This window comes from Pecten maximus, chromosome 5 (genome assembly GCF_902652985.1).
Source record: "Pecten maximus chromosome 5, xPecMax1.1, whole genome shotgun sequence".
Classification (NCBI taxonomy): Eukaryota; Metazoa; Mollusca; class Bivalvia; order Pectinida; family Pectinidae; genus Pecten; species Pecten maximus.
In genome coordinates this window covers 28,084,135-28,098,754 of record NC_047019.1, presented here as the reverse complement: position 1 = coordinate 28,098,754, position 14,620 = coordinate 28,084,135, and the positions used below count along the sequence as shown (strand labels likewise).

Sequence of the window (14,620 nt, the reverse complement as noted above, 5' to 3'; positions counted from 1 at the left end):
AAACTAATTTAAATCAAAGGGCCAAAGGCCCTGAGAAACGTCAGGGTCTGAGGTTATATTATAAGAAATTTAAAATTGGATTTTATAGTCAGACAGTTACATTTGCATCAGATGAAATGTCTTCATCTGGCCCTGGTATTTCTATTCTATATATATTCAAGAAAATATGTATAACATATATATCAGCTGACAAAAGCTGAGTATAGTTCTTTCCTGATTTCTTTATTGCTTGTGGAAGATTATTGATATACTCCTGAATCAGTAAAGCTGCTTGTAAACTTTGAAAAAAAGAATCAACTGAGCGACAAATCGGTCTATTAACAGAACATGTTGTCAAGTAACTACAACTAAAGATAAAATCCAAGATGTACACAGCCGAAGTTTTTTAAATTTTATTAATCAAACATCTATTTTATGACCCCTTAGGTAACACATTTTGCGGTCGCGTTGTCCGACGAGACATATCTAGTTTTGACACCGCCAGTACATCAGTCACGGATCATAATCATTAGATTCTTTTCAAACAACAAATAATAACCTTATTTAATAAAATCCTCACAAAAAAACGGCAATGTAGTTTGTTACAACTTGCCCTCAATTCCTGGTCATATTTCATGCGTCTTCTAGCGACTTACAAATGCATTTGAAACTGCGAACGGTCGTTGGTTTAGTTACAGTCTGGCTGACTAGTGTCGTGAAGAGTCACGTGACAGCTGAAGTTATCTCGTGGAATGCTCGGGTGCATTTGACTACGTAAATAGGATTGGTTTTAAGCTATAAAATGTTCCTGTATATTAACTCAGGATGAACAGATGTGGATAATTTCTCTGTGAATGCATGTAAATTTCTACGACGATCAAACTGATTTTTCTACTTTCGTTTTCAAGGCAGTATCGAGACGGAACTACGTAATCCTACGCCAACAAAATTGTATATACTGACGAGGAAAAAGGTTAATAATTATACTCTAAAATAATCTAGAACACCAAACATTAACATTTCATTTTAAATAATTGCAGTAAACACGGTTTACATCACTTAAATTGTGTCAATAATTGCTATCAAAATAGGAACTATATTAGGCTGCAGATGTATATCATTTGTATGACAGAAATGAGGAATAGTTAGCCGGAACAGATCTATCAGTAACAACATTTTCCCACCACGCCTATAACGGCAGGTGCCAAAGGCACCCTGACGTTAAAAATAATTCAAACGGAGCGAAGAAAGGAATTAAGTTTTATTAGCTACTGTTGTGCTTGAAAAGCATTTGACTTAAGTAGTCAAAAGTGTCAAATGCTTTGCCACTTCAACATAATTAATTATATTTAGCTAGTACATTTTAGTGTACTATATATATATATATTAGAACGAATATTCATACCCTGCCTACACTGCTCTCCGGCAGGGTATGAAGTCCCTCCCATTGCCGATAGTGTAGCAAGCCCTGATGTGATTCACATCGGGCAGCATTAGCTATGATTATAATTCACTGGGATAAAAAAACATGTAAATTGATGATTCTGGTATCTATTAACAACATTCAATCCACAAACCTGCGCATTACGTCATTTCTTTTACAGTAAAAGGTAAATTCAAAAACGAGCGCAAGACACACAGAGATATCAGTTCAAACATACCGCCATCTTTGATACAAGTGTAAGGTAAATTAAAAGGTCAATTCCTTATAAGAAAATCAAATTGATGCTAATGAGATTTAAAATTCCCACAAGATTTCAACAGATAAACAGATTCGGAGTTATATACCTTGGTGAGCAGTGTCAAACATTCTGAAATTTGATACTTACACCAAATAAGATGTACTTTCTTCACAACCCTTACAAAACCTGGTTGAATATCTCTAATAATGTTTTTTTTAATCGTAGTAGCTTCATCCATATATGGTCACAAGAGTTCTTCGAGAAGTATCATGGCGGATAACTCAGAGTAGTGTAATATTCATGGCGGATTATGTCAATAACTCCAAGTAGTGTAATATTGTAGAGTGCAAATAAAAGATTACCAGATGTGACGGTAGGCTAATACATGGCTAAAATTGATTAGAAATGTTTATCTATACGAATTATTACTCGAAAGTTACACCACATCCGCTTTTTGTAGTATTTTCGAGGTTCATTGTTTTGCAACACTATCATCAATGGAAGGAAATTGTAGCTCTGACGACAACCATCTGTCAGAAATTGTCAGCCCGTCGTCCAGAGCTACGCTATCGCAGCTATATATATATATGTTCATATGGAGTAGAGTTTAATGCGTTTGTTATTTTCACACGAAACTCAACTGATCAGAAAACTTGGTTAATATAATACATCAATTTATTGACCAGAACATTGAGCTCAAGTCGCACACATTCGTACTAACACCGTAAGCCAACGGCCAACGATTGATTGATATTTTCAAAGCATTATATTTACATTTATTTATAGTGTTCATCCTCCATTTAATTATGTTTATGGTCACGTGGATAGTGTTGACAATAATTCAATTATGTTGTTGAACAAATTAAGCTTATGTTAATTATTTATGAAATCATAACACTACTGAGCAGTACTGTAATAAAAATAAATAAAAAATAGACATGCATTTTCGAACCGATGTCATGTCATCTGGCATGTTGGAAAGAACGTTTTAAATTTACAAAAAGTATTGACTGATTACAAAATTGCAAAATACAACAACTCTTATTTCTACATATCCTGAAAAAGAAGCATAAACAGACAAATGACAAAACTGGGAAGTACAACGCTAGAAACGTCACCGCATTATTGGTGACGTGTCTGGATTGCGAAGGACACACATTGTATAAAATATATGATGTCCTTTGCAGACAGCAATATGAAACATTTAGAGGAGAGCAACAAAAACGTCCCTTAAATACACGCACTTAAGAGAAGTTGCATCCCAAATCCTGAAATAATACTAACGGAAAAACCTGCACACTGCTCCGAAAACACGCACTCCATCGCTATGTGTCCACCATCTTGGAATTTTACCTGAGGGAAGTCACGTGACTGTCATTACCTCCCTTGCCTTGGGGTAACACTAATGTCAGGAATGCAATCAACCGTGACGGCTATAACATGTGATGCGACGCGACGTACAATTTGACATGGCGTCGACAGATCACTAATTTGTCGGTAAGACGGAACTTACTATCAGTAGACAGTTGGCAGAAAGCTCAATCAAGAATGGTTCGATGACGATGGATATGGATATTATTAACAAAATTCCCTACGTTGACAAAAATAAAAATACCATTCATATCTAGAATGCACTTTGGTACAAAAAGCTGGCGTTCACCACTGAGTAAAGATAGCTCTAACTCTAAGCAAAAAATATTTGCATTGCATATAAAATTTAGTTGGCAACTTTTCTAATGATGTAAAATCATTGACTAGAATGCGTACTACATTTCAGATGAACCCTTTTAGAGGTATCAGAGTATACATTGTGTGCAGTTTGATCCATAATGTGTTCTATTTGGATGCAAAATTCAATAAAGTTGAATTGAATTATAAAGATTGCATATAAATTAACCCGAGTTTCATCTGGCCCTGACGCCAAACTTAGGCATACATGCATACACCAGTTATATCAATCTGTCAGAATATCTCTACCAATATATAGATGGAACTGCCATGTTCTACCTTATCGGTGTAAAGAAATCCAATGTATAATAAATAAATCAACCATCAATATCACTTCGTGAAGTTTGCGTGTAACTTCCTAATGACAATGGTTGATTGCTGCCACCTAATCCTCAATGTCAATGTTCTGTTTGTAACGCTGAAGTTGAACCCTTACAGGTTGTTTAGGTTCATATAAAAAGGAAGCCATCTCCTTTTTTGCATCAAGAAATAAACATATGAATTAATTTTAGCATGACTATTTTGTTATAAATTGTCTGTTAATTACTCTTAATAGTTTGCCAAAAAAGTCAAAATCTGTATACCATTGATTGATTTAAACATATTTTATTTGTATCAATATATACAAGAGGATTGATGAAATTAAAAATTGGGCATATGGCAGCCATCTTGAATTTGGCGGCCATCTTGTCAGTATGATTGTTTGACGAAGAAATAAACTTGCTAATGTCTGTTCATATAGTTTCAGAAAAAGTATTTAAAAGATATGCATACTTTTGGCGAAATCTAAAATTTACCATATACATATACAGTACGAGGAGGGTGATTTAGTACTCAAACCAACGCTCACAGAGCGTTGACCCGTGCAGCCTTCCGCTCAGAATTTGCGCGGGTTTGCAGCGGGATTGCCGCGGGATTTGAGCGGGCTCCGAGCGGATTGGCAGGAGGTTCGGGCGGGGGCTTGAGCGGTTTTGTAGCGGGCTTGAGCGGACTTGTAGCGGACCCGCTCGCCGGGCGGGCTTGTAGCGGGCCCGCTCGAGCGGACTTGTAACGGACCCGCTCGAGCGGAATTGTAGCGGACCCGCTCGAGCGGAATTGAATAGGACTCGCTCAATCAGTAATGACGGTAGAATTGCAACAGCCTGGTGTCGATTAATTATACTTTAATTACCATGTACAATGTATATGTTTTCAGTTGTATCGTCCATCGTAAGTATTTATTGGATGATGCACCTCAACTATTAGATACAAATTCATATGTGTAATGCATTGCTCATGAAATCTTTGTTATAAGTTGAATAATATCTGCAATGATGTACAATATGACAGTGTACTTGATTTCATCCCATTTTGATAAAAACTATTTGTAGGGAAATATTGTAGTTATTAAAGTTCAAATAGACTATCTACATGCATGTGCAAGAACACTCGCGAGTCATAAATCCAGTAATATTGGATATAGTCGTCATTTAGTGTTAGGAGCTGAGTCAATACATTGTAAATGTATCCTGTGACTGCTAACTGGTGACCGCCTTCTTTGGGAAAACGAAAAATGTAATCATTCTGGTTAATGGTGGACAATGAACTAAGTGTCCGCAGTAGCATTATTTCATTCTTACGGAATGGGGACGGGTCAAAAGGCAGTTTTGTCATCATTTCTAGAGTACTTAGGACGGTCGGATCTTGGTCAAAGTTTTTGTGCACCTCGATTGGGATATGGGGAACACGGAAATGTGCTCAATCCGGTAACCATTTTAATAGTGGACAATGAGCCACGTGTCTACGGCAGCATTATTACAATTCTGATTTAGCTGACCTTTGTATAGATGGCGTTTTGTGCATGAAATAAACTTGCTAATGTCTGTTCATATAGTTTCAGAAAAAGTATTTAAAAGATATGCACAATTTTGGCGAAATCTAAAATTTACCATATACATATACTGTATATGGCATCCATATTTGGTTGGGCAGCCATCTTGGTTTTGGCGGCAATCTTGGGGAAAATGCTTGACCCATATCTAAATCTTTTCAGAGTATGATGCTCTACCCATATGCAAATTTTCATGCTTTTACTACAAAACCCATAATTCTACTGATGTATGCACCATCAGTGGCGTAGGAAGCGGGGGGGCAGGGGGGGGGGGGGGGGGGCAATTGCCCCCCCACTTTTTTCAGTGGGGGGGCAAACATATCTTTTTGCCCCCCCACTTTTTGACATCCAAAATCTAAAAAAAGGGGATAAAACGCGAATTTATATATTCATTTCGATAAATATCTGTATATTTCCGAACCGATAATGTTTTCTTGAAGGCAACGATAAAAACTTTATCTTGTACATCCGGAACATTCCGACTTTTATACTAGTATATCAATCCTCAGACCTGTGTAACAGCCTGGTAAGTCAATATTTATATCTTTATAAGAAATTTTGCTCAACTTCATCACATAGATTCAATAAGTTGATGATAATTTGTGAAGTTAATTGAGTTCATAATGAGAAAAAAGACAGAAACACAACATGAAGAAGAATGCGCGGTTTTAACGTGAATAGAGTGATACTTATTACCGACAGGTACGAGGAAATACAAAAAAAAAACCGGCTCGCGCCTACGGCGCTCGCTTTATCACTAAATTACTGGCCTCCCTTTCGATTGCAGATCTACAGGGGGGCTTCGCCACCCTGGGACCCGCTGGGCGGCCCCCAGACCTCTCGCAAAAAGGAAAAAAAATCGGCTCGCGCCTACGGCGCTCGCATGATCACTTAATTACTGGACCCCCCTTTCGAAAACTCCTGGATCCGCGCCTGATCCCGAATTATTGGAAATGTACTATATTCATTTTCCGCGGAGGGCTTAGACCCCCTTGACCCCATATCAGGGCGCTGCCCTGGACCCGCTGGGCGGCCCCTCGGACCCCGCAAAAAAAAAAATCGTCTCGCGCCTACGGCGCTCGCATTATTAATAAATTACTGGACCCCCCCCCCCGCCCTAGGCGGGCCTGGTGATTCATGTTTTGCTATATTTAATATATATATATTCTGATTTGCGTAAATAACTTATTTTGTACTACATAAATTATCAAAACTATCATGGGATGTTGAAATGATAATTATTGGCTAATTTTGCGGAGATGGCATACGATTTGTTTAGTGTGTAAAATTAAAGGTTAAAAAAATTTTTGCCCCCCCACTTTTTGACGACTTCCTACGCCACTGACCATTCTGCTGATTATTGGGGGAGTTTTATGTTCGCACCATGATTTCATCAGATTGACGTACATTCGATTTCCTTATGAGATATCAAGTTCGATGTGTTCGATACTCATTATACCTGGTGGTTTCTTTTTCACCAGACTACACCGGCTCTCACTTTGAGAATGCCGTATATAGTTACCTGGGAACTCATTGTCTTATTTTTCATTTAATCAAAATGTATGTTTCTTTTCTTGTTCATACATACATAATGTACGTTTTTTTCGATATTGAGTTCTTTTTTCACAATTTTAAAATTATGATTATTGCGGTACGTGATTCCTGGATTATTTGAGTTCGGATGATCGATTTCTATAATTCGATCTTCGAGGTTCCAGCTAGATTATTATCATGCTGTGTAGACTAGAGTTTAGTATCCGATGATACAAATGGACTGTTATATTTCATTCCGGATTATCGAGTTACAACTGCACGGATCATTACAAATAGGATTATATAGTTACAATTGGATTACTACACTCCGGATTATCGGGTTACAGTTGGATTACTACACTCCGGATTATCGGGTTACAGTTGAATTATTACACTCCGGATTATCGGGTTATAGTTGAATTATTACACTCCGGATTATCGGGATATTTGGAATATTATTCATATGAGTATCGGGCTACAATTTGATAACTACACATAGGATTAACGGACTTACTCCAGATTATCGAGTTATAACTGGATTATTACACACAGGATTGTCTGGTTACAGCTGGATTTCTACACATCAGCTTGTCGGGTTACAATTAGATTATTACACTCCGGATTATCGAGTTACAATTGAATCATTACACTCCGAATTATCGGGTTTCAACTGGATTATTACACTCCGAATTATCGGGTTACATCTTGATGATTACACTCCGGATTATCGGGTTTCAACTGGATTACTACACTCCGAATTATCGGGTTACAATTGAATCATTACACTCCGGATTATCGGGTTTCAACTGGATTATTACACTCCGAATTATCGAGTTACAATTGAATCATTACACTCCGGATTATCGAGTTTCAACTGGATTATTACACTCCGAATTATCGGGTTACATCTTGATGATTACACAATGGGTTATCGGGTTACATAGTCATAATTGCACTCCGAAGTATCGGGTTACAACTACATAATTACACTCCGAATTATCGGGTTACAAACATTATTGGCCCTTATGTGCTAATTCGACCGTCTCAAACGCACATAAATAATTTATCATCACAACACAAACACTTGTATGGGAGGAAGCCTCTGTAGTGAGCAAAGCACCATTTATTGTGGGAGATTTTTACAATTAAATCGACATGTGGATGCGAAACTCTGGGATTAAGGCAAAACAATTGGTCCATGGAATTAATCCGTCTCCTTCGAAGTCCCTCGACCTGTGTACACAATGCCTTCTAAGTAAAACATTTTTCACACCTGTCCAGTCTTAAGTCAACAGCGATTGTCGACAAATTACCTATAAGGTAAAAAGCGTAAAAGAAGAAAACCAAATAAAAAACATTTGTCTCGTCAAATTTTTCGGGGGGGGGGGGGGTATGCGTGCTTGCTATAGTGACTACAAGGCTCGAATGGCGAGCCGGCCACGCGCACCTGAAAACACCTGTTAGGGCCACTAAAAGCACGTGCTCACGTGCAACACCATGCATACAATTATCAACCCGTCGCTCACGCATAACCCCGCCCTCCCCTACACGTGTACGTGTACCCATGATAAATACATTTATGTGCTAATTCGACCGTCTCAAACGCACATAAATAATTTATCATCACAACACAAACACTTGTATGGGAGGAAGCCTCTGTAGTGAGCAAAGGCTTCCTCGAATGAATAAAGAACGGGAAACAAGAAAATAATGTCGCCATTTTAATTAATAAAATACAATCAGTTTTTAAATACCGAGATGTTGTGATACAGATAATAAATCATGAACTCTTTCACGCACATAGCCATCCTTTGCTTTCTCACTTTTCCAACGGCCGTGCTTCTTAAACAGTCTGTCACTAACACCAGCTGCTGCAGCAGCAGTGGCTCCGCCTGACCTTAAACTATGGACACCAAATAGAGTTTTGTCCAGCCCCACAGCCTCCAGAGCTTCTAATAAGATCTCCCTAGCCCTTGTGTAAGAGAGTCTAACGTTCTTAGCACGTAACCTAAACTGTTTCTCCGATTTACATAAACACACCTGGGAAAAAATGTACAAATCGTTTGAGAAGTGTGAAAAGTTACCTTTAACAAGATATCTTTTTAGCATTTCGACAGGACAAGTTTTATTATGGGTAGCTGCTATAACTACACTACTACCTGCATTAAATTTATCTGTCTTACTACGTGAAATAAAAATCACCATAAAGGAGTCCTCGAAACTAATGTCCGAATACTTAATATTTACAATTTCTGAGAACCGTAAAAAACCGGCAAAACCTACTAAACACATAGAGATAAGGCGGAGATCTTTTAGAGAAGCTTCAGCGTTCCCATATTTATCCACTAACTTATTTAATATCTCCGGTGTAATTGGTTCTTTTTTCTTGACAGGACAGCTTAGAATTCTTTTCCCGCTAAGTCTAACTGATTGAACCAAAAAGTCACTACATGGATCCTGAAAACCCGCAATTTTATGACACCACGAAAGCGAGAAAATAACTTCCTCGATTTTTGAAAAATGACATCCTGATTGAATGAGAGAAGATAGGTAAAGGGCAACGTAAAATTCGTTAGCAGGCATAACGGAAATTCCGTTAAAGGAATTGCACCATTTCCTCCAGTGTTCGAATCCGTACTTATATTTTTTAACTGTATTGACCGATTTGGAACTTAGAATATGTGAAGCTAAACCATCAGCTAGGCGTGATAACTTAGGATCACTTAAAGAAGGTCGATCTTTCCACCGCCCGATACGGAAAAGATCTGTAAACAAGAACAAAAGAACCAATTAAACCGTTTATCTTAAATCCGAATAGATGCACAAAACCATGTAAATATATATGCATGAATAAAGTTTCAAGCCAACCTCTCTGGCTTCAAGTCGATCTCTGGCTTAATTATATCAATGAGCCAACCTACTTGGCTTAATTATATCGATGAGCCAACCTCCCTGGCTTAATTACATCAATGAGCCAACCTCCCTGGCTTAATAATATCGATGAGCCAACCTCCCTGGCTTATTTACATCGATGAGCCAACCTCCCTGGCTTAATTATATCGATGAGCCAACCTCCCTGGCTTAAATTACATCGATGAGCCAACCTCCCTGGCTTAATTACATCGATGAGCCAACCTCCCTGGCTTAATTACATCAATGAGCCAACCTCCCTGGCTTAATTACATCAATGAGCCAACCTCCCTGGCTTAATTACATCAATGAGCCGACCTCTCTGGCTTAATTACATCAATGAGCCGACCTCTCTGGCTTAATTATATAACTCGGCTGAAATATCCGGCATAATATTAATGAGCCGACTTCTCTAGCTTACTAATTAAAAAACTGAGCCGAACACCCTGGCTTATACGTAAATAAAAAATTGAAAATTAGATAAACAAATAAGCGAAAGACTTGTTAATATACACTGTCTCGAAAACTTAGGCGAATGTCCAAAATCAATAGGTAGATTCAATCCTCACAGCTAGAAGTGATCCCCTGTAGTTATCTGGATGGAACACACAATTATCCACATTACTTAATAGAATGTCCTTAGTATTGTGGAATTCATAAATGTCTTTCACGTAAGGATGATAATTACCTTGCTTATCAAATAACGAAGACCAAAAGGGGGAGGAAGGCCAGTAAGGGGCTATGAGTGTACACTGGGCACGACAGAACACAGCATGCAGAATAGCACGCTTTATCAAATTAACGGGGGGGACTAACCAGTTATTTTCTCCGCCCCATGACTGAGCAAAAGCATCGACACCCTCCGCTAAGGGATGAAAAAATCTGGTATTGAATCTAGGAATCTTGGCGTTGTTACCGTTAGAAAATCTGTCCACGGAAAATGGACCCCACCATTCATTCAAAAAATTAAAAAACTCCTGGGAGACGCCCCAATCATTTGAATCGTCGATTTTGCTGATAAAGTCAGCGACCGTGTTTTCGCTCCTAGGGATCCATTCAATAGAAAGAATTATCTGTTTTTCTGCGCAGATTTGAAAGATGTCTAACGCAAGTAATTGAAGTTCAACCACCTTATCCGGCTTGCACGATCTGAACCGTGCTCTGGCTATCTGAATACCACTTAACACTGGAATTACTTAAAACATTACTGTAACTTAAGAGAGCTAAATTGATAGCCTTCAATTCTCTCCAGGTGGAACTTTTGACGGCTTCATCATCAGACCACATTTGATGAAAATCGAAATTCCCAGCCTGAACAATATGTGCCCCACAGGCAATGCTACTCGCGTCCGAATACACAATAGAAACCGGAAGCTTGTATTCGTAAAACTTCTTAAAGTTTAACTTACGAATATTGTTTTTCCAGAACAAAATCTCGTGTAGAGCTAAACTATCCGATTCAATCAAAAACAGCTTATCCCACGAAGAACTTCTCTGTATCAGCCCGTACAAAAATCTGGTCATTAATCTAGTAACATTACCGATGACTGGCGACATAGAGATGATACTACCAGTGAGCGAAGCTAACTTTCTACTTGTAACACGCGGTAAAGAGGTCCACAAAATATCTATAACTCCGAGTAAATCGGTGATCCTTCGTTCTGGGACCGATAATGAAAACTCTTTAGAGTCCCATAGGAGGCCTAACCACTCTAATGACATTGTAGGTGTAAAAATGGACTTCTCTATATTGTAACAAAACCTGCCCTAATGAGACTGTCCTTCACAAAGGATCCGTCAGTCAGAGCCTGGGAGGCGCAATCTGCGCACCCCCACCCGTCATCCAGGTACACTACTATTTCTATCAAATTTTTTCTCCAATATTTAACCAAGGGTCTTAAGCACTTGGTGAAGATATATGGAGCACTAGACAAACCAAACGGGAGGACTGTGAAACAAAAATGCTTTCCTTCCCATGAAAACCCCAAAAATGTTTGGTGAGATTTACAGATATCTATGTGATGATAACCGGATTTAAGGTCGAACTTGTAAAGATAACTGTCTTTCTTAAAAAATTCGAGAGCGACCCTAAAATCTTCGAATTTAATTTTTTGCTTCCAGACATACATATTAGTATTACTTAAGTCAAGGATCAAACGCTTCTTACCACTCTTATTTACAGCTACTGAAAGGGGATTAACGACAAGTGGAGTAAAGGGAACTTGCACCGCGCAACCATTTTTGGCCAATTCGCCTACTGCTTCAGATACAAAGTCGGAATGAATAAAGGATGACCTATTATTTCTAAATTCTGCCTTGGGAGGGGTAGATACAAAAGGAATAACATAACCATTTCGCAGGGTCTCGATAATGAAATCCGGAGCTTCTATATGCTCCCAAAAATTAATATGAGCTTTCAAACGACCTTTAACAGATTTGTCATTATGAAATGTTACATTTTCAAAAAATTCTGCGTGTCCAGAAAACTCATCAGCCCACAAAAATAAATGATCAAAATACTTAACATCAAAGTCATGATCACTTGGCTCCGGATCCTCCCTGTTGTGCTCCGGCGGCGAATCTAGGACCGGGCGCCGACCCTCCGTAGCTTGGGTATCCCGTCTGTCCGTATTGTCCATTGTTCCACGCGGGGCACTGTCTACCCCAGTGTCCCATGGCCCCGCACCTGAAGCATACGTCGTACGGGGAGGCCCTCCGAAAGGGCCGCCCCCCTCCGGTAGTACCTGAACCACCTCCTGACGAAACAGCGCCGAAGGGCTGGTCATTGACGACACCAGGGCGATAATGGCCACGCCCAACACCACCCGAATGGCCGCCCCTACCGGACACCCTTTTCTTGTAAGGTCTGGATTTCCTGACCGCTCTGGCCTCCGCTTGACGTAGTTTCTTGTCATCCTCGGAATCTGATGCTAAGTCGTCGGAGAGATACTCTTCAACTGTGCTCCAACCACCTGGAGATTTATCGGCAATCCTGATGAGTTTGTTACGTTTTCTAATCAAATCCCTGGCAGCGTTAATAGAGTCCAGCACAGACGAAAACTCACGACCACCTACGGCCCTTTCTGCCCTTTTTAAGGACAGGTCCAATTCCAGGTTAAACTCGAACTGTTTCCTGTTGCCGGTAAACTTGAAATTTACGGTTTCGTCTTTTATCTTTTTAGCGACATTTTCGGCTTTGGTTTCGTACTCTTCAGAAATTTCTCTCTTAAGCGTTCTAAACTGCTTATCGAAATAAGTCCTCATTAAATACAAGGTATCAGAATTAGAAACGTCTTGACCACCGGCTACCTGAGGTCCGTCGGGAGTAACATCTCCCTGTCCATCTTGCGATACAGTATTAGGACGATCCTCTAAAGATTTCTCGGACATATTATGTATGCGTGCTTGCTATAGTGACTACAAGGCTCGAATGGCGAGCCGGCCACGCGCACCTGAAAACACCTGTTAGGGCCACTAAAAGCACGTGCTCACGTGCAACACCATGCATACAATTATCAACCCGTCGCTCACGCATAACCCCGCCCTCCCCTACACGTGTACGTGTACCCATGATAAATACATCTATCGACTGCCAAGCTATCGCTATGACATCGAAGGGTAGTAACTCTGATCTATAGATCAGAATGGGTTATAACTATTACACTCAGGATTATCAGGTTATAGATGGATTATAGCACATCGGATTATCAGGTTACGTATGGATTATTATAATCCGGATGATCAGGTTACAACTGGACTATTGCACTCCGGATTATCGGAGCTGAATCACTTGGGTCATGATTATTGAGATTTCGGATGTTGTTATATTCTCTATCACACTGTTAAGAGTTATCGAAGCTATACATGTATTCATTTTATAACCTGTGTATTACCGAGGTTAATTGCGTCTCGACTGTAACCTAGATAACCGAAGATAAGACAGATTTCAGACCCGGGATTATCGAGTGAATAACTGGATAATTATTTTAATAGTCGATGTTGTCGAAGTTCTATTTACTTGTGCGATATTAAGATAGACATGTTCTGTTGTCGCCAGCCTGTTGTTCTCACCTCGAGAGGGTGACTAGACCAGGATTTGACCTATATTTGTATGACAGTGGACATGTCGTCGATAACGCCGAAGATGTTACCCTTCCGGAACATCTGGTCCGAATATCATAGTAATGTTTAAAGGGTATCCCATACTCTCGTTTAGTCTATTTTCAGTTAGAATTTTGTTTCGTTATCATGTCAGCCACAGTATGATTTTTAGACACGGAATTTTCGAATTAATCGCAAGCAACATAAAACCCGCAACATCCGGATAAAGAAGTTTTGGCTTTTAACGAAAAAATAGATTTTTGTTATTGACATTCCCCTAGAAGAAAATTATGTCAGAACGTCCAAAACTGTTTTTGTATTTACAAATTTCCAACGATATAAAAAGAGATATAATTTTATCTCCATGTACATGTTACGTGTGTTTAAAGATTTTTTTATTTATATATGCATACACGATTTCAACTCTAGATATCAGTTGGCACCTTTACAAAATTGTAAATTTATCTACAAACAGCCAGAAGGGTCGGGGTGCTTATCTTACTGAATGTATATTTTCTTCACTGTAACTAAGTGTACGTAACTTCACACTTTCCAATAATGTGACGAAACCATGGCGAATCGCAGTTGTTTTCATCACGTTGGAGATACAGCCGGCCTACTATCTGTAATCACTTGCGATTCGCTGGTGCTTTCTTCTTTTACCGTTTCTGGTTAGTTTAAAGAAGGCATGACATGCAGAAAATAGTCGAGAATAAATTTCAAATTCAAAAGTTGCATTAAAATATAATATTTTATGAGTTCGACAATTATTTAGGAATAACATTACAAAAACAAACAAAACAAAAAAACATATAAC

At 39.0% G+C, this 14,620-nt stretch overlaps 1 protein-coding gene across 1 annotated transcript in view; it reads right to left on the bottom strand.

Moving 5' to 3' along the window:
• The window catches only part of LOC117327723 (centromere-associated protein E-like), a 45,553-nt gene extending 42,527 nt beyond the window's left edge, over positions 1–3,026 (bottom strand). The window contains exon 1 of the mRNA XM_033884850.1: positions 2,946–3,026. The gene's annotated coding sequence lies outside the window, so the exon portion shown is untranslated. The remainder of the gene's footprint in view (positions 1–2,945) is intronic.
• Between the last annotated feature and the right edge of the window lie 11,594 nt (positions 3,027–14,620).